Here is a 22596-nt window from a genome sequence, read left to right as displayed (position 1 = left end):
AGTAAAAAAAGAGAGATTCATAAATACACATAGTATGTATTTTTTTTTTTTAACAAGTGCACACCTAGTACCAACAATGCATACAACATTTCCATTTATTTGAAAGCAGGATAAAAGAGCATTGTAGATTAAATGCCTTGCTCACGGGCATAGGTGCCGCGGCCGGGGATCGAACCCCGGACTTTCCATGTATAGCCAGGCGCCTTAGACCACTCGGCCACGGCACCTCTTTTTTTTTTCATGTTGTTTTATTCTGATTCCATGAACAAAAATATATAACATTTCAAATTAACATTTCAAAACACATAATATTTTACATTTCATATTTGGACATTTTTCACTAACTTAATACCAGCATAAATCATATATAACTTAAAGGAGAAACAATGAAATCAGTTATAAAAATGTTTGAAACACCACTCCTCCCCCCCCCCGCCCCAATCAAAGTCTTCCCTTGCACATTTGTGGAGGGCTATTTATACATGGAATACAAAGAAAGAACAAAACAAAGTAGACCCAAATCCAAAACAAACCAATTAACAAATAGATATACTGACACTAGGATCCCCTTAAAAAAAATACATATAATATGCCTAACACTTTTCCTTTCACGTATCAAATATTCAACAATGATTTAAAACTATATGAGATTACTTGGCTTGCACTCATCAAAGACAAAGCAAATCAAAAAAGAAATCGACAAGTAAAAAAAAAAAAAATAAATAAAAAAAAAACATCCCAAAGAATCACCCATCCCAAAGGAAAACTTCATTATCCCTCCCCCAAAACACACATACACACACCCTCACATACACACATACACCCTCACACACACCTACACAGTCACTTTCTCCCAAATCACACCTGGATATCGCCCTCAGTCCTGCCATTTCGGTACATTCTCTCCCATTTTAATAAATGCTTGTCTAACTTGTTCCTTTTAATAGCTATTGCTTTTTCTTCATTTCGATATTCTACGACTCTCTGAATACTCTCTTCTTGAGTAGGAACTCTACCTTCTGACCTTGATCTAAAAATGATATATTTCATTAAAAAGATTACCGTGTTACAAAATTTCACTTCAAGATCGGATCCATTAATTCCCACATGTATATCTTTCCACTCTGCATTTTGAAGCTTTATCAAACTAAGTTTTTCAATGACCCTCTGCCATAAAGCTTTAACATCATTACAAAGCCAGAATAAATGTTCATAAGATTCCGGGTTATGTTTACAGAATGAACAGATATTAGTATCTAGAAAACCAAATTTGAACAAATGTTCGTTGGTGTATATTGCACCATGAAGTAATTTATATTGAAATTCTCTTACTTTTGGTAAGATTATTGTGATTCTAGGTCTTATAAATATTCCTGAGATTTCTTTTTTTGAGACATCAAAATTATTGTGGCCATCCCTTATTTGTAAAGTATAGAGATGTTGTAAATTTATTACAAAATTTTCATAAACCTTTCTAGAAGGTACATCTTTCAGTAAAATTATCTTTCCAAACATCTTCAAAGAGATATTGTACTTGTGTACGTCATTCGAGCATAAATGGTGGAAATTCCCATTATATTTTCCGCTTTTCAAAATTACATCAGTTAACTTCCAAATTTCCATGATATTTTCAGCACTCAAACCTAAATTATGAAAATAATCGATTGTTCTCACCTGCTCTTCCTCGAGAATGTGACCTACTAGATAAATATTTTTCTTAAACAAGTCTTCATCAAAAATCATTTTACCTCTCAAAATATAATCTTTATTATTGAAAAAAATTGGATTAGCTTTTCCTGCACTAAAATTCCGATTTTCCTCCATATCTTGCCAAGCCCTTAACATATCAAAATAAAACACTGGTGCTTTTAAATTTAATAATTTAACATCGTAATTACAGAGTGAAATAAACCTACCTCCCACTTTTCTAAAGCTATAGTCAAAATAACGCTTCCAGCCCATATTTCTTTCCCCATAAAGCAACCGTTTTAACCACATTACTCTTTGAGTTTTCACAAATAAATCAAAATCTATCATCCTTAAGCCGCCATTTCCGTAGTCCTGGTAACAAATGTCTCTTTTAATTCTGTCTTTTCCGTTCCATACAAATTCAAAACAAATTTTCTTGATCTCTGTTACTACCCACTTTGGAACAACTAATGATGACGAAACATAATTCAGTTTTGACAAGGCATATGTCTTAAGCAAATGTACTTTCCCCATTATTGTCACGTCTCTCTGTTTCCACCATCCCAGAATCCTTTTTATTTTACTCAAAATCTCCTTATAATTCAGGTTTTCCATCCTCTTTACATCCAAGGAAAAATATACGCCTAAAATTTTCATTTCCGTTACAATATTGCCAAATGGTAGTGTTCCCAGGTCATTCCTGTTTTTTCCTATCCTCATTATATTAGTTTTTTCTATGTTAACCTTCAAACCGCTTAAGTCATGGAAAGCTTGGAATATGTCCTGTATTCTTTTAATTGATGTTTCATTCCTAACAAACAAAGTCATGTCATCGGCTTATAAAATTTGTCGAACTTCAGAATCACCAAATTCCACTCCTTTAATAACACTATCATTCCTAAGCGCATGAGCCATGGTTTCTATAACTACCAAAAACAGATACGGTGAAAGTGGGTCACCCTGCCTTAACCCTTTCTTAATATCAAAATAACCAGTGGAGAAACCTCCATTCATAACACAACTACTAGTTCCGTTATACATGGTTTTAACCCAAGAACAAAAATACTGTCCAAACCCAAAAATTTCTAATACTTTAAAAAGAAAGTTATATGAGACAGAGTCAAAAGCCTTTTGGAAATCGACTGCTATAAGGAAAATCTCTTCCTCACAGTAATTGTTACAGTGAAAAATTACATCATCTATCAAACGTATAGCTTCACCAATGTGTCTGTCATTTATATAGCCAACTTGATCAGGAGAAATAATGTCATTCAAAACGTCCTTTATTCGTTTTGCCATTATTTTTGCGATTATCTTATAGTCAGTGTTTAACAATGTAATTGGTCTATAGTTTTTAGCATATAAAGGATTTTTGCCATCTTTTTCAATTAATGTTATAACACCTTGTTTTTGAGAGGTTGATAAACAACCCTTTTCAAATGCTTCGTTTAAGACATCTACCAGTAACCCTCCTAAAAGCGGCCAAAATGTAAGATAAAATTCTACAGTAAACCCGTCGTTTCCAGGAGATTTGTTAAGTTTCATACTTTGTAGCGCTTTATAACATTCTTCTTTGGTAATTTTTCCGTCACAAGTATTCATACTTTCAACACTTAGGTGCGGTAAGTCTTTACAAAATACACTATTAGCTATTAAGTCAGCCTCTATATTTAAATTTCCTGAATACAACTTTCCGTAAAACTCTCTAAGAATTAATTGTATTTCTTTCATTTCTTTCACTACTTCCCCAGTGTCATTGATCAGTTCCCTCCACACGGCATCTCCATGTATACAAACCCACACACACACACACACACTCACCCACACAAACATCGTCTTGTAGTGCTGAAAATCGGGGGGAACTCACTTATCATTAATCGTCAAAGTGGGGACTTGTGTTTGCGACCTCATGCACTCAAAATGTTTGAATTTTAAAGGGATGGTCCGGACTGAAAATATTTGTATCTATATATGAATAGAGGAAAATTCCCAGAGCAAAACGCTGAAAATTTCATCAAAATCGGATAAAAATAACGAAGTTATTTAATTTAAAAATTTATAAATATTTTCAAAACAGTTATATGCACATTGTCATGAATATTCATTTGGCGGGCTGACGATGTCACATCCCCACTTCCCTTTTTTATGTTATCAAATGAAATGTTTCATTTTTCATACATGTTTAAATGATGCGTCTCCGTTATGATTAAATAAGTTGCGGCAATAAATAACTAAGGCACTTAATCAGTTGTCAATCCAATTGTTTAGTGCTTGGTAGAGAAATTCTAAATAAATCTAATTTCATGTAATAAAATACAAATGAACACGTGGGGATATGACATCATCAGCCCACCTTAAGAATATCATGAGACATGCATAGAACTGTTTCACCGGAACAATGCAAATCTTAAAAATTCAATAATTTCGTTATTTGTTATCCGATTTTGATCAAAGTTTCAGCATTTCGCTTTCGAATTCAATAACTTCGTTATTTGTTTTCCGATTTTGATCAAATTTTCAGCATTTCGCTTTGTGAATTTTACTCTATTTATTGAGATAGAAATATCTCCAGCCTGGATCATCATCTCCTTAATCACCTGATCTTAAGATCAGAGTATAAAGACCGGTGAATTTAATCCACTAACCGGACTTAATTTCGACAACCGGGACCGGAGACGCTTCACAGCAAAAACTGTGGTGTTAACCGGTGCACATAGAGGACCACACAAGTTATTTTACACCGGTGCTAAATTGGTGGTGTTATTTTTACACGTATATGTGTTATTACAACATATTTTGTTGTTACATTTACACTCTTTGGTGTTACGTTTAATCTCTAAGGTGTAATTTTAACACCTCAGGGTGTGGTCTACTGTTAACACCAATTGGTGTCAGTTTTAACACCGTACTTTTACAGTGTTCCTATCGCGCCACACACACCCACACACACAACATGAGTTTATTAATGGGAACTTTTTAACAATCGTGAGTCTGATATGAAACGGTCTGAAATGAGATGAGGGACTGATTGTTAGCGCTGGACCACGGACGTCCCCGGTTGTAAGGTAAAAATATATAAACTTCCAAAGAAGTGTATACTGAACAAGTATAGTTAAAAAGTATTCTAGGCACAACAGATTATATGGGCTTCATTTCAAGGTATCATGGTAACAATGCATAATCTCTGATATTGTCATAACTTTGTTCAAATCATACATTTTTCAACCTGAAGTCATCAAAATAATAGTGGTGCAATTTATCGGTGTTCTTTGCTCCTGTCCATTTTTTCTTTTCTACGTTTATCAATTGTTCATTATCGTCTTCTTCACTGTTCATATCTCGCAAAGCCAAACCAAAAATGGCGCAGGCGAAAATTACAATCATGATAGCCGAATAGCACACGATGAATGCGATAGCCAACAGGTGATTGCTTCTTTTCCCGACGAATAGGCGACATTTTGTGAAGTTATGGTTCCAGCCGCTTTGTTGCACATCAACGCTTATTTGTGTGTATAGTGTGGCGAAAGAGATGTTTGCGGAATTTTCATAACGGATTTTCGAAAGGCCGTCGATTCCCATCCTGTCAACTGCGTTATCATAAAGACAGTGTCTGTAATAGAGATGATACCAGAAAGAGATAAGTGGGAATTAGGCGAACTAAAATATTACTCTTCTCACCATTCAGTAAGTACTTATACTGCTTAGAGAGGATTTAGACAGGAATTTTTTTAATGGCAATTGTGTTAATATATACCAAACACATCATTCCCAATGCTTTCCAATCCCCGGGGAGGGGGGGGGGGGGCGGTCAAATGTATTGCTGTACATACGTGTGGATAAATTATTTCCAAACACCCCCTAAACGAGTTTATCACTGTGTTAAAAATAATCACCTAAACAAGTTTTTTTGCGTGCTTTATTTACACACTTTGGCCCCTAAACAAGTTGTCGCCAAAATATAACCCCGGGGAAAAAGCTATGGGGAAAAAAGTATCGTAAACAAGTTTGGCTAGTCTTATAAAAAAAACTTTTGAAAAAAATACCCTAAATACATATGACCTTGCTATTGACCATTGACTAGTTTTTCAAAACTATACCCCTTTTCTTAAAAAATCAGTGTTTTTGAGACACTTAACGAGTGCACCCGCGGCCCGCGTTCAAAACTGAAAACCCACCCCTTTAAACGCGTTTTTTTTTATTTTGTTACGCGTGTGTACATCAATATATTTGACTTCCTCCGGGTTCCATGTACAATAATCATCACATTATCATTATTATCGCATTGTGTTAGTTAAGTTTGGCCTGTAGACCTACACTCTTTTTACTAACAATATGCTTCAATATTAAACACAAGATACTAACATTGCATTAGACCGGGGAAGTAGCTCCCCAATGCAACATTTCAAATAATGCTCTGTGCCTCTACCCCCAAATCCATCCTTATATTTTTTGTCCGACGTGATTTTTTTTATAAAGATCATGCAAGTGTTCTTTTTCTACTAAATGTGAAAAATATGGCCAAACAACATCTAACAGTTTTCTGGACATCCACATGGGGGCCCTGAAATTATAAGGAGATATAGCATCTACAAGGTGGCCATTAGGAAAAAAAAACGCGTGCTTCATGCCAGCTTTGAAATGGGGACCATTTTCGTATTAAGAATTAACTAACACGATACCATTTACACATAAATGAACATTAGACCAACTTTGTAATTATTACTTTTCAATCATTCTCCAGTCGAATTTAAAACACCAATCAGTTTAAGCATTTTCATTATTCTTTTATAGAAATTATAAACACAGATTTAGATTTCTTTTTACAATTGGTATGTTTTGTAAATTTGAGATTTAGTATGTAGGCCTACGCAGTGCTACATTTAGGGATGACATTCCTCCTAGCAACAGCTATACAGTGCGTCCCAGAAAAAACGAAACCGAGATTTAGCGATCATTTATCATTACTTAATCATAAATAAAATAGACAAATGACCTACCAATTTAAAGCTTAGAATCTCTTCTTTCATCTGATATTACTTAGATTATTTCTTATTCACGCATGAGTGAGCAAATACAATTTGAAGAAAGGATATCAAAAACTCATTTGGCGGGGGGTATCTGGGTTTCAAAAAGAAAACCACATTTTTGAAAAGTTCAATATCTCCTCTTTAATTTGATACCTAAATTACAGAAAATGGTCAAGAAATAACAAAGTTCTGGTCATTTGAAATAAGGCTTGAATTTCAATAATTTCATAAAATGAAGAGGTTCTCCAGGCTGGCTTTTAAACTCACTCAACACTCCGTTTTGTTGACGATCAGCCATGCATTAAATCTTTTGTTCATCATGCGAAAGCTTCTGTGGGAAACTGGTGAAAACACGTTTATCTCATGAAATTATGGAAATACAAGCCTTATTTCAAATGACCAGAACTTGTTTATTTCTTGACCATTTTCTGTAATTGAGGTACCAAATTAAAGAGGAGATATTGAACTTTTCAGAAATGTGGTTTTCTTTTTGAAACCCAGATACCCCCCTCGCCAAATGAGTTTTTGGTATCCTTTCTTCAAATTGTTTTTGCTCACCCATGCGTGAATAAGAAATAAGCTAGGTAATATCAGATGAAAGAGGAGATTCTAAGCTTTAAATTGGTAGGTCATTTATCTATTCTTTTTATGATTAGTTATGATAAATGATCGCTAAATCTCGGTTTCGTTTATTCTGGGACGCACTGTATAATTAACATTATGCTTATATCAAAGGCCCCTGATCAACATATAGCACTGCTCTATTCTGTATTTTGTTTTTACCATGTATTAAATTCATTTATGTTGTATCATAATTTGGTCAAATAAACAAATAAATTAAATTAATAATGATGATAATAATATTTATAATAATATTACTTATAATAATGAAACTGCTACATACCTATGTACACATCTCTCCTTCTGTGTTTTCTTTTTGTGCCATAAATCACGATAGTATCCCTCCTCTGATTTGGTGATGTTTAACTCGACAGACTTGACCCTCTTATACAAATCACTGTCTTCGCCACCCCACCCCCAATACATGTTGGAGTAGCCATTAATCTCATCAAACTGTTCCCCAGTTAATCCCACGACGCCTCCAAAATCTGTCAAGTAGGGGTTGCTATGGTGACAAGACAAATAATAGTTATGTAAATAACATAGATGAAATGAAATCTACAGTAGACACTGAATGATGTATTCGTTTTTTTTTTATTTACTGCATATGATGCATTTCATCTAATTTACTTTTATTGTAGCATTTCAATCCTCTTCATTGGTTTTTCACTTAATTGACTATTAGAACCCCTTAATTGAGAATTAATTGGAATTGAGAATTAAAACCTTCTTTTCTAACTGTACTATATGACTGTTCATCCCAAAGGTATTTTGTTAAAGGTGGTTTAACATTCACATTATTTTGAAGGTGTTCGGCAAGAGTCTCTGCAATACCCAATAATATTTACAACGAATGTATTGATACTCGGGTTTGACGAGGGTGATAGCCTGGCCTTTTGATGTGAAAATATCTAGCTTTAAGCGTCCCTGCTGACACCCTCAAACTCTACATATTTTTTCTCGTATTGCTTAGGACTCACGGAAAATTGGCCTTATCACATGGCCTTCTGAAATATTAGTTCGTAAATCTATTATTGAAATGAAATATAAATATCACAACATCGTAAAGAGGACAAATATTAACAATGGTAGCTACTTATTGATACAAAGAATCGCTGAAACCTTATAGGATCTTACCCAAAAGCGAATTCTTCAAGCCTGGTAGCGTAGTGTTTTGGATGGTCGTCGCAACCGTAGTAGTTGGTAATATTCATAGGAACATAGTCAATGTCGTGGAATATGTAACAGTCCCACTTTGTACCACTAAGCTGCGCCATTTGATAACCGATATTCTTCATTAAACCTCGATTCATTGCTTGTGACGGTCCCTAAATTGGAATCAAGCAGAATAGTCATAACTAACGGTTGACCTTTAATGAATAATAAATTAAATGGGAAGCATTGTCGTAATCATTAATGTTATAATTATGTAACACATATTTTCTTCCACCAACCGTGTGATTTTAATGAAGCCTATACAAGACGAATGCCTTAGAAGTAAATGAACAATGCTTTAAAAAGCATTATCCTCACTATCATCAGCAGCACCATCAATACATCCATCGTATCCATCATCATCATCATCATCATCAACACCACGTACCATTATCATCATCATCATCGTCATTTATCATCATCATCACCATTATCAAGATCGTCATTACCACAAGTAAAGGACATTTCGCATCAGAAAAAAAAATGACAAGCAAAACAAAAGGTCTTCAAGTTCAAAGGAGGGGGCCACTTGTGGCTCGTCAGGGATCAGTTTTGACTCGTCGGGGGGGGGGGGGGGGCTGTCTGCCCCCCCCCCTTAGGTACGCTAATGCCACTCATTTCCATCACCATCGTCGTCATCATGGTCATAGACATCACAACTACCATCACCATCGTCATCGTTAGTATCATCATTAAATGAATTATATAATTGATTGTAGGCATTCGTATTACCTGCTCTGCAATAAATATTCCGAACTCCAGTTGTTGACTCCTCAAGAAGGGTACCAAGTTCCTCAGAAAGACATTGAGATTGTAGGCTCGATTGCGATAAGGAATGATGATTGCAACCTGTTGATGAAACATAATTACAATTCCAAGAAAAGACGATCAAAACACGATTCAAAATGACATTTCATAATAATAACAATTCAAAGCAATTTCATTCAATTAGATGTGCCAGAATCACTTTTGGGGGTAAGAAATTATAAAGGTGAGGAGGAATTCATGTCACATATCATTTTGAAAGGAACTGTTAAGAACGGTGGAGATATCTGTAGAGGCGCTAACAAACGTCATCGCTAATTGCGATGGATATACTACCAATCATGGTGATCAATAACACCTCCTTTTATAGGTTATTGCCACTTAGGATAGATTGCATCTTGCGATCAGTAACATGTCAATCATACGGAATCGTCACTTGTTACAAGTATCATTGTTATGGAGTCCGTGATCGCAAATAGATCGCGAGGTCATACTTGCGATCGACGACCATTAGTGATTGGAAGTGCTTTTCATTATCAGTGGTGCATGATGACGTCTTAAAAACCTCAGGAAGAAAAATCGGTGGCACTATAATGACAGAGTATTTATATTCGATTTCCTACAATGAAGCCAAGTTTCATTTCAATAAATAAGACTCCTACGAAGTTAATTGGCTAATTAAATCAGAAATTGTCTCATCCGTTTAAACCAACATTTAACGCTTATGATTCCAACACAACCATGTGCAAAGGAGGACACCTACCTTCCATTTTGGTGTGCAGTTTAGGGGGATCCAGTGCCCCCCTGGGAAATAGAGGTACGAGTCGATCTTCATTCCCATTCTATTTGGTCGATCCGATTCCGCATCCAACTCGCTGTTTCTATTTTAAAGGTCAATGGACTTCTCCACATCCAGAATCTGTCTCAACTGGACATTAGCTTGGCGAGTCAGTCTTTGGGCTATCGATCTGTGCTCTTTGAAGATCACCCGTTCTGTTTGGAGGAACTCGGATCCCGTAATATTGGGTGAGTAGTCCGAACCTAAGATAATGAAAATTAAATTTGTTGGGTGAAATTTATAATAATTGTATTGTTTTTGTTTCTGTATAACCATGACCTACTACTTTCTAAGTAGTAGGTCCATGCTCTAAATAACGTGATTTTCGAATATTAGAATTAGAATTCATTCGAATTGTGATTTATTTAATCACGGTGCCTACGTGAGGTAAAAAGTAGGTCTCCATATCTCATATCACATTTGACACAAGTCTTATTAATCATCTGAACAAAATATCTGCCTACATTCAGTGTTTCATAATTCCTGCATAATATCAGACAGATTTATGAAACAGCCTGTGATTTAAAAGTATAAATGATTAACCAGATATAAGCATTGGGAATTTCAGTAATGCGATTGATGATTAAAGATTTAAAAAAAAAAATCGTTGTATTGGTTCTTCATAATTGATGCATAAATTTAAGCAAACAGCTTTATGAACATCTTAGTAATACCATGTACCCTACAACTCTGAGAAGTAGGTCCATGGTATTACTAAGATGAAATTTCCAGGGAAGATCAAGTCAGGGAAGGTATAGGAACTCTTTTCATTTGTCATAGACGAGATGCGTGAAGGAGGAGCTTTTGACAAAGTTTACTGAACGTGCTTAAACATGTTAAAGTATCTCGAACATCATAGACCTTTCTATAGGCCATACATAAAACTTGTTTCGAGTTTCGAATAGGTAAATTCATATTGTGTAAATTAATCTTATAGGCTTAGAGATTATTCCATGCTGAGAAAATTATGATCTAAATTTGATCTTAATTTATATAATTGTTCTCTTCTGCGTAAATTCATATCATTCGTATAAATTATTTTCCATATAATGTTTACGTTATTGTATACTATTTTTGGCAGGTGTCATAATTAAAATGCACTAAAAATATCGTTCAAAACCAAAACAAAAAAATGGTAAATATGATAAAATTAGTAAAGCAATACAATGATTATTTTCATTCATTAATATCGGATTAAAAAATAATGAAGTTATCATATTTCAGATATATTCAATAAAACTTAGTGATTTTTGCTTTGAGATTATTTATAAAAGTTTTCCATATTTCTGTTGTTTCCCAACGTTTCAAAAGGAATGGGAAAAATACACAGTATGCATACACACACACACACACAAACACATACCAATCCGCCCACATTTTAACTAGTCTGCATGCAGGCACAGAGTAATATTTGACACTTTAACCAATACAGTGTCTAGAGTGAAGACTAGACGCCAACTCCCTGCCCGTGTCCTTGGTAGAGCCAGTCACAGTGTACATAGTGAATCTAGTCTCACTACTCCAGACTCTGTATTATCATGATTATGCAATTTGAAAATTGTGAAACAAAAAGTCTGTGCCTACAGACTACTGATCATGCTATAACGTAGAGAATGACTGTGTAGAAAATGTTAAAGGGAAGACACATTACGCAGGTGGTACACTATAAAAACTGTGGTGTTAAAACTGACACCAATTGGTGTTAATAGAGGACCACACCCTGAGGAGTTAAAATATCACCCTAGATATTGAACATAACACCAAAGAGCAAAGAGTGTAAATGTAACAACCATAGGTGTTGTGATAACACCTATAGGTGTAAAACTAACACCGCCAATTTAACACCAGTGTAAAATAACTGGTGTGGTCCTCTATATACAACGGTTAACACCACAGTTTTTGCTGTGTACGAAAAATAAACCTGATTCGACATGAGGAGACATTCAGATAAAAGCAGACCCAGACAGAGGGTGATTTCACGTCCGGTGTTGGCCTTGGTGTTGGTGTTGAAATATGGATCATCTTCCTCTATCTCCAAAACTTACTCAGAGTTTGTAAAAAGTGATACAGATCACACTATTGGCATCTTATTAGCTATACATGTATAGTGAGTGACTTTTCGGGACCATCTTCATTTTATGTTTGGTGTTATGAATTGCAATCGTGTAAAAATTGACCTAACACCAACACCAAAAGGTCAACACTGAACTTGAAATCACCCAGAGAGGGGAGAAGAGGGGTTGAGGGAACGACATAATTATGAAGGAGAAGAATCATTAAAGTGCATATAGAATAATCGTATTTTCTTACCGCCTGAATTTATGTTGGCTGGGAAAGTACATTTTTTATTACCTGATCAAATCAAAATGGAGAGAAAAGAAAATAACACTTTACATTGAAGTGCATGTCTAATTGTCTACAGCTATTACCAATCTAATTATAGTGATAATTTTATTTTCGATCATATCGGTCATTCGGTTGCATCAATGGTGTTTTCCGCTCGTTAAGTAATCCATCTAGAGATTTGTTTTTTCTTCTTAAGTATCATTAAAGATAAATTCCAGTTTTGGTACCGATCTCAAAATGACTTTTTACAGAATCTAATATAATGACCACCTAAGTGTCTGTTTGTATGAATAAAAAATATGTGCCAAAGGATTCTGGGAGATATTGTGTAATTGCTGAGAAATCAGCAAAATAAGCGCGGATTCGGTCACTTCCGTCAGGTCTTTATTCCAGCAATAATAATACACTGTCTTACGTGTGCCTATCTATGTTGGTTATCTTCAGTGTGAACATTTTTCAGCGTAGATTTCAGGATTTCACAAAGTTCAGTTTATGTAACTGTACCAGATCTAGATCCTCGATGATATTCTGACAATTAAGCCTGGTTTTACAGACTTTCTCATGAAATTAGTGTTTACTGCAACTACTGGCATTTCTCTTTAATGACAAAGTATGTTTGTATTCCTTATTCATTTATCCATTTATTGATAATTCATTATCGTTTTTTAATTGTTCACTCCACATCCTTTGTGGATAATCGTGGCTTTGTGCCAAATATATTTCTTTGGATTTTAATATTAATTTTGAGGCGGAACTGACGGTTCGAGTAAGCAATTTCTATACCACATTTAAGACTATGAGGTGAGGTTCCATTTAAAATCAGGTTCCATGCTCATAATGTTTAAGATCAGCAGGCCTTTCATTTTATTTTTTCCTTTCTAGAAGATTACACTGTCTTGAATTATAATTCAAGTTATACCATATAGTATATGAGTTATGAAAAGTTTACATTTAAAACTTTTAGTTTACGGTGTTAGAACAGGCCATCTATAGAAACATATTTCGGTTGGAGGGGAAATTTTGACGTTAAATTGCAACCTCTTGTATGAGCATTCCTTAGTATCATTGTAAGAGTAAACATAATTTATCCACGATTACAAGGGCGACCAATATCAATTCGGATTTTGCATCTACAAGGGCCACAGATACATTTTTAGAGGGATAAATTTCATTCTGACTGCAAACACCGTGAAAGGGAGTAAATTCTTCATGCGAGTTCCAGTTTTTACACCCGTTTGATGGGAAATTAATATTTACACCCGCTTCATGTGAAATTAATATTTACACCCGTTTGATGAAAAATTATTCCAATGAAACAAATCCTTTATTTATAATCACATTAAAAATGTCCTAAAAAAATCTCTGGAATCGATCGCAGAGGCGTAATAAATAAAAAAATAATATCGGGCCAGACATGCATGGCCTTTAACATGTTTAAGGCAAAACCAAAATTTTTCTTAACCTTTTCGATACAAAATTTTGTGAGAGATCTTGATAGTGGTTTAAAAAAAGTGTTACATACTTAAGGTTAGTGCTTTGTACGAGGCGTCGACGTGAAGAAACGAGTGAATATCCGGGATGACGTTTTTTGGGAGAGACATTTCTTCCTTCAACATGTTCAATCGCAGTATTTCAGATTCTAAAATAAAAAGAATAACAAAGGTAAATGATTATGACGACAGAGGGCATGTGAGAGTGACCGATGATGATGATGAAGGTGATAATGATGATGATGATGGTGGTGATGATGATGATAATGATGACGATGATGGTAGTGATGATAGTGGTGGTTGTGATGATTATGGTGATGGTGATAATGATGATGGACATGTTGATGACGATGATGATAAATATGAGGGTGGTGACGACGACGATTACGATGATGATGATGATGATAATGATGACGATGGTATGCCTATGATATAACGATAATGACAGAGATGACTGTGATTATACAAATTTTAATGAAAATATAAATGGTTGCAACACTGGCGATTAATGTGTAATGATTACGAGATGAATCCTCACAAACCTAATCTCATTTAGTATAAAAATATTTACGTTTCTTTTTAGCACCAACAGTTAATCAATCGCAGCCGTCATCATCAAGACTGTTTTAATTTACATATTCATTCATACAATATTGCAATATGGTACCCTTTCAGTAAAAGCTGTTATTAAAAGAGGTCCTAAGAGCATTAAAACAAAACGAGTATTTACAAAAGATAACATATACAAAATAAAACATTATCGTGTATACATACATGTAAATAGAAAAAAATACCAACTCGGAATCATTGAATAAAATGAAACACAAGAAACCCTTAGATGCTTTGTGAAACCTGAGAGGGTGGTTGGGATTTTTAAATGAAGTGGTAAGTAATTAAACATTGATTTTGAGGAAATAATAATAATAATAATAATTATAGCTGGATTTATAAAGCGCTTTTTGCCAGAGGATTCAAAGAGCTGTTATTATTACTCCGGGTAGCTCGAGCTACCATCACCGGCGCTAAGTGCATGCAAGGAATTACACTTGCCGGGTACACATTCATCTCACCTGGGTCGAGTGCAGCAGTGTGGATAAATTTCTTGCTGAAGGAAAACACGACATGGCTAGGATTCGAATCAAAGACCCTCTGTATCAGAGGCGAGAGTCAGAACTGTTAGACCACGACGCGCCCACACCCGCACAAATAATGAATGACCATTTCTAATATTCATGGTAGATTGGTGGCAGATCTGGTATTTACGTTATGTTTTCGGGATACACAGCAAAAACTGTGGTGTTAACCGGTGTACATAGAGGTCCACACCAGTTATTTTACACCGGTGTTAAATTGGTGGTGTTACGTTTTACACCTATAGGTGTTATTACAACACCTATGGTTTTTACATTTACACTCTTTTGTGTTATGTTCAATCTCTAGGGTGGTATTTTAACACCTCAGGGTGTGGTCCTCTATTAACAGCAATTGGTGTCAGTTTTAACACCACAGTGTTTACAGTGTACGAATTTACATTAACATTTAAAACAATCAGAACATAAATTATACATTATACTTTTGAATACAAACGTACATCTAAAATACATTACTCTTAGGGTATAGGATAACCATTGTAGATCTTTGAACAATATTGTTCAGATGGGGTAAGGACCTGAGCTTTAAGTATTATTCTTGCAGCCCGTTTCTGAACTGTTAATATTTGATTCGTTTGGGTAATTAATCGTACACCCCGTACTTTAAAACCAAACAAGAGTCAATTAACTTTGGAAGATACAGTCATAAATTAATTTAGCCTTGGTTATGTTCATGAATGTTATTGTTCTTTTCATCATGGCGAGAGCAGCACATACTTTTCTTTACAAACATAGTCAACATGGTCATGCAAAAGTAGTTTATCGTCTATCGAAACCCAAAACACTTCAGTTAGTTGATTTATCATTAGTTATTATCACTCATCCTTGATATCTTCATTGCCATCATTTTAATATCATTCCTTAATTTATTCTCAATGTACATAACAACCGTATTATTTGTAACGCGAGGTCCAAGGCTTTTTATACGTTATTTCACCTGGGGCCTGTTGCAGAAAGAGTTGCGTTTAAACGCAAGTCAAAATATCAATCGCAAGTCCCGAATGGGGTGCTTCATTGGCTGAAAATCAAATTGCGTAAGATTTTTTTGAGGGGAGTGCGTTTGATCGCAACTCTTTCTGCAACGGGCCCCCGATGTTTATGACAGAGTATCAGACACATACATATTGATAGGGTTTGGGTAAAATAATTTTTTTTTAACACATATCACAGTAGAGAAAATTAAATACCCCCCCCACAATTTTTTTTTACACGAATTAACACCCAATCATTTCAATAACATCAAAGAGTATTTAAGTTTATTAACCTGCTGAGAATACTTAAGGCTTAAGTCCTTTAGATCTAGTCTATATCTGGGTTTATACCATCATGTTCCCTGTTTCATGTGAATTCCCTTTAGTGTAATTCATGATTACGACGGAGAGTCAATTTAAAAGTATCCATTCGCATACTTGTACCTTGTTTTGTAACACCCAATCATTTCAATAACATCAAAGAGTATTTCAGTTTATTAACCTGCTGAGAATACTAAAGGCTCAAGTCCTTTAGAGATCTAGTCTATATCTGGGTTTATACCATCATGTTTCCTGTTTCATGTAAAATGAACTCCCTTTAGTGTAATTCATGATTACGACGGAGAGTCATTTTAAAAGTATCCGTTCACATACTTGTACCTTGTTTTGATATGATTATGAGTGTGTGTGTGTAGATATGTGTAAGTGGAAGGGTGAGAGTGGGCATGTTTGTGAGAGTGTGCGTGTGGGTGTGATGGAGAGTGTACGAGCATGTTAAGAGAGAGAGCGAGCGCGTGTAAGGGGGTGGGCGATTGTGCGAGTGTGCACAGCAAAACTGTGGTGTTAACCGGTGTACATAGAGGACCACACCAGTTATTTTACACCGGTGTTAAATTGGTGGTGTTAGTTTTACACCTATAGGTGTTATTACAACACCTATGGTTTTTACATTTACACTCTTTGGTGCTATGTTCAATCTCTAGGGTGGTATTTTAACACCTCAGGGTGTGGTCCTCTATTAACAGCAATTGGTGTCAGTTTTAACACCACAGTGTTTACAGTGTACGAATTTACATTAACATTTAAAACAATCAGAACATAAATTATACATTAGACTTTTGAATACAAACGTACATCTAAAATACATTACTCTTAGGGTATAGGATAACCATTGTAGATCTTTGAACAATATTGTTCAGATGGGGTAAGGACCTGAGCTTTAAGTATTATTCTTGCAGCCCGTTTCTGAACTGTTAATATTTGATTCGTTTAGGTAATTAATCGTACACCCCGTACTTTAAAACCAAGCAAGAGTCCATTTAACTTTGGAAGATACAGTCATAAATTAATTTAGCCGTGGTTATGTTCATGAATGTTATTGTTCTTTTCATCATGGCGAGAGCAGCACATACTTTTCTTTACAAACATAGTCAACATGGTCATGCAAAAGTAGTTTATCGTCTATCGAAACCCAAAACACTTAAGTTAGTTGATTTATCATTAGTTATATCACTCATCCTTGATATCTTCATTGCCATCATTTTAATATCATTCCTTAATTTATTCTCAATGTACATAACAACCGTATTATTTGTAACGCGAGGTCCAAGGCTTTTTATACGCTATTTCACCTGGGGCCTGTTGCAGAAAGAGTTGCGTTTAAACGCAAGTCAAAATATCAATCGCAAGTCCCGAATGGGGGAGCTTCATTGGCTGAAAATCAAATTGCGTAAGATATTTTGAGGGGAGTGCGTTTGATCGAAACTCTTTCTGCAACGGGCCCCTGATGTTTATGACAAAGTATCAGACACATATACATATTGATAGGGTTTGGGTAAGATAAAGTTTTGTAACACATATCATAGTAGAAAAAATGAAATACCCCCCCCCATTTTTTTACACGAATTAACACCCAATCATTTCAATAACATCATAGAGTATTTAAGTCTATTAACCTGCTGAGAATACTAAAGGCTTAAGTCCTTTAGATCTAGTCTATATCTGGGTTTATACCATCATGTTTCCTGTTTCATGTAAAATGAACTCCCTTTAGTGTAATTCATGATTACGACGGAGAGTCATTTTAAAAGTATCCGTTCACATACTTGTACCTTGTTTTGATATGATTATGAGTGTGTGTGTGTAGATGTGTGTAAGTGGAAGGGTGAGAGTGGGCATGTTTGTGAGAGTGTGCGTGTGGGTGTGATGGAGAGTGTACGAGCATGTTAAGAGAGAGAGCGAGCGCGTGTAAGGGGGTGGGCGATTGTGCGAGTGTGCACAGCAAAACTGTGGTGTTAACCGGTGTACATAGAGGACCACACCAGTTATTTTACACCGGTGTTAAATTGGTGGTGTTATTTTTACACCTATAGGTGTTATTACAACACCTTTTGTTGTTACATTTACACTCTTTGGTGTTACGTTTAATCTCTAGGGTGTAATTTTAAAACCTCAGGATGTGGTCCTCTATTAACACCAATTGTTGTCAGTTTTAACACCGCAATTTTTACAGCGTGTTTGTGTGTTTTGGAGATGTGTGTGGGGTGATAGGGTGTGTGGGTATATGGGCTTAGGCCTATGCAAGAGTGGAAGTGTTTTCGAATGAGGGTGAGGGAGTTTGTGTGTAGGTGCATGTGTAGTAAGAAAGGGTGGGTGTGTATGGGAGATGTGCGAAAAGGGGAAGGGCGTGGTGGTGGCGGTGTGTGTGTGGGAGGGTGTGTGCCTATGCTTTCGTGAATATGTATTTCCGTCATGGTGTTTTGGGGATTTGCATGAAGGAGGAGGTGTGTGCGTGTGTGTGAAAGAGGATATGTGTGCGTGGGAATGTGGGTGTGTGTGGAGCGGTGGTCGACTGATCTAAGGAGCCTTCCGAGAAACATTTATAGTCCATGCAAGGTTAATTCTTGCACAAATACACAGCACTTGCACTCTATAGCATACACTGAGTAATTATTGAAATGCCATCAGCAAATTTGGTAGCAAAGTATGTATTTCTATAGTAATGAAAAATAATTGAGCTACTTAATGACGTAAACTATTATGCATCCATTATAAATTAACAAGAGTAAGAGTGGACCAAAGGATAACATATTCAAAATAGAGAGACGTAGCAATAAATGCATCAATCGCCGAAAATGATGTAAATGGTAAAATTCCGTGTTTGTAAACCGCTTTTAAATCTCCTTCCTCTTGCGTGTAATAATTTCAAAAGAAATTGGCATAACATTAAGAATCAAATCCATGTTCTCATCAAGGAAATAGGATTCAAATATAAAATTTCAACAATTGTTATCTTATCTGTGCAAAAATGAGAGAGAAAAAAGGGTTTGCCGTTCAATATAATACATTCTAAAACATTAAAACACACTTGATGCTGTGTGCTATGTATTAAGATGGCATTTATCTTATACGAAAGTGAAAATCCAGAATAAAACCATATAATGGAGCGCGTTATTGTACACATGATACCCATCAATGAACAATAAGTAAAAGGCATGCTCTATTTTCTCCGTGGTGATGCACTGGTGAGCTCTGAAGGAGTCCAACGGATTGAAAGGGGGAAAGTTCTCACATCAGTGAGTATGAATTATGCAATAATCCCATAATGAAATTCGAAGATGAATAGGTTTTCATTGTCTGGGCTCAATCATGGACAGGAAAAGATTTTTCCCCTTTCTTGTAGGATGACCTGCATTGGAGTCTTCTTAGAGAATGTTTTGGTAGACTCTACGTATTCCGAGGTAGAATTCAACTCATGTTGAAATGCATGTACGTTGGTACTATATATTCTAACGCCTAATGAAAACAATCAAATTATCGTTCCTTATAACTTTTCAAAAGTAGTAAAAAAGGGAAGAGGGAAAAGAAATCTAGAAATTAGATAACGATCTTTTCCTGGGATGCTCAGAATTTTTCATAAAAAGTAGGGTGTGTATACGTAAAAATACAGCTCGGTAAACCATTTTGCTCAAGCACGTCAAGAACATGCCTGTCTTTAATACGCGATGATTCCCTTAATTCGCATATATTCTGATAATTGTATTACATACAATCATAATCACTGTCGTTGATTTCTTTACAGCTACAGAGTGAACATGGTGGATGTATTCATTGATATATCCAGAGTTATATCTCGCTGTACATATTTGCAATGTCATAGCGGAAGCTCAACTCAAGTTTATGTACACTGACGTATAGGGCAATATCATTTTGGAATGTCTTTCTCTTTTCAAGTTTGATTTGGTTCCATGAAAAACCTCAAATAAACAGTCGGCAAATTGCGTATGCAATTTGACAAATAAAAAACCCTATTAGATTGATGTATATGTATCAAGGCAAAAGATAAGGTTAGTCATAAATTCAAAAATATTCGATTCCGTTCAAGAAACAATCGGTTTGGTCTACAAACTTAACGTCACACAGTAATAAAATGAAGAGGGTATAAAGGCTACTGCAAAGCGTGTAGGGGAATTTTCTCTTCCGTGAAAAATATGACTACATTTATGCTATCTATACTTCCCTGTAAATAGACGATTACAATCACTTTATGATATCTAATTTCTTGTAACCATGCACCAAACACTTATAGACCCAACACCTGGTCACAATTATACCACATGTATTTCCGGTTCATTGTAGAATATTTTCACTTTAAGCCTATTTAATCACAGTACCGAACCCGATCCCCCAACATATAATCGTTTGATCTAGGCCAACTACTTTACTTCGATACTCAAGCATGATAAACTATATAGCATTGTAATGTATTGAAATGTAAACAAAACAATAAAGTCGAATACGATTACTGATGACAAATATATAAATGTCTTGCGAATTTAATCAAATGGGCAATGAAATAATAGAAATCAATATGAAGTAGATATAATGAAGCATTAACATTGATGAGTGGGCTGCCCTACCCACGCATACACTATGCATAAACACAAAGTTTCAAATAACATCTCATATGAAATGTTCACTTTACATAGTAAGAGCTCAATCATTAAGATTTTGATACCATTGTGATGTCGGCGCTTGTGTCGACATTTTTTTTTAATAAGTGGAACGGATCTTAAAGAAGGAAATACATATGTTGCGTATTGGGACTATATACACTCTGTAAACCATACATAATACATAACGTGAATCGAATCTTAAGGAATGAAATACACAATTATGTAATATATATAATTATCCATATATAATTGTGCTATTAATTACGTATATATTACTGATTTGTTCATAACAGTTTGTATAATATGCGGATGGGGCCGGGTTTGGAAAGTAGATTTGTAACAGACAATGATACCATGTATACAAATAAAACTACGAATGAATGAATAAGTAAATAAGTATACAAAAAATATTGGGCATACTCTGCAAATACTTAATCTTATTGTGAAACGAATCGTGTAGAATGAAATGCAGAAATAAACAAAATATTTGGTCTATCCTCTATTATAACAAGTTACTTAAATGATCGAATGAAGGATCAGGTGGATGTTATTCACATTCCATCTTACTATATTCTAATTGACTGTGTTCTAGTCAAAAACGATAATAAAAATTGATTAGAGAGAAAATAGGGGATCATTTTGCCAAGACATGTTCAACGAGTTTATGGGAATGAATTATTTGGTAAGGAAACTTGCATTGAGTGGAAAATAACAACTTTATATTTTATGTTGCATGAGTACATACCATTTAGCGTATTCGACGGCCATGTTTCTTCTGAACTCGTTTGCTTGATGGATACGGAAACGTCGTCATCGTCACTGCTCCTGAACGTGCAAAACATGACCACGAAGACGAAGATGACCACGAATGTCTTCCTATGTTTCGTGATCATCTTCGTGGGGACCATCCTTATCGCCATTTCCTGGTGCTGTTATAACGGCATCGGGTAACGAAAAGGTGTAGCCCTGCAAGGAAGTACGGAAATATGTACAGGTATGTGAGTCGAGAGTTCGTTTCTCAAGGAAAGCGATGAATGGGTTTTTCACGAAGCTGTACGTAAGTTAGCTACAGATTTCGCGCATGACTGGTGACCTAAGACCATGAAGACGTTGGCGTTAACTAGGATTCTCAATATTTTCATTCCAATTGTCAAGTAGAAATCCGATTCTTGTCGAGCAAAATGCCTGTTTTAACAAGTATCTAGATTTAATTATTGTACTACTGATTAATACTTAAAAGGTTTGATAAGGAATGGAATATATGGACTCCTATAGTGCTAAAAACAGGAAGAAAAAAGCATTATGAAAGGTAATTTACAAACAGGTTTATTAAAACGACCCGGGCGCGACAAGTACAGATGAATAGTGATCACAACTTGTGTGAATAATTGCAATCATCACCACCATCATCCTTATCAGTGGAAGCAGCAATGGAGACAGTGGCATTATGCCCCCCCCCCCTTCTCAGGGGCGTCGATCGATTTTTCAGATGGGGGGGGGGCGAAATCATAATCAACGTTACAAAGGC

General features: G+C 35.5%; 1 pseudogene; it reads right to left on the bottom strand.

Annotated features, from left to right (window-relative positions):
- Nucleotides 1-4870: 4870 nt before the first annotated feature.
- LOC121426278 lies at nt 4871-22351 on the bottom strand (annotated as a pseudogene).
- Nucleotides 22352-22596: the final 245 nt, after the last annotated feature.

Source organism: Lytechinus variegatus, chromosome 13, assembly GCF_018143015.1.
Source record: "Lytechinus variegatus isolate NC3 chromosome 13, Lvar_3.0, whole genome shotgun sequence".
NCBI lineage: Eukaryota > Metazoa > Echinodermata > Echinoidea > Temnopleuroida > Toxopneustidae > Lytechinus > Lytechinus variegatus.
The sequence above is the reverse complement of the archived record's forward strand: the minus strand, read 5'-3'. Positions and strand labels throughout refer to the sequence as shown.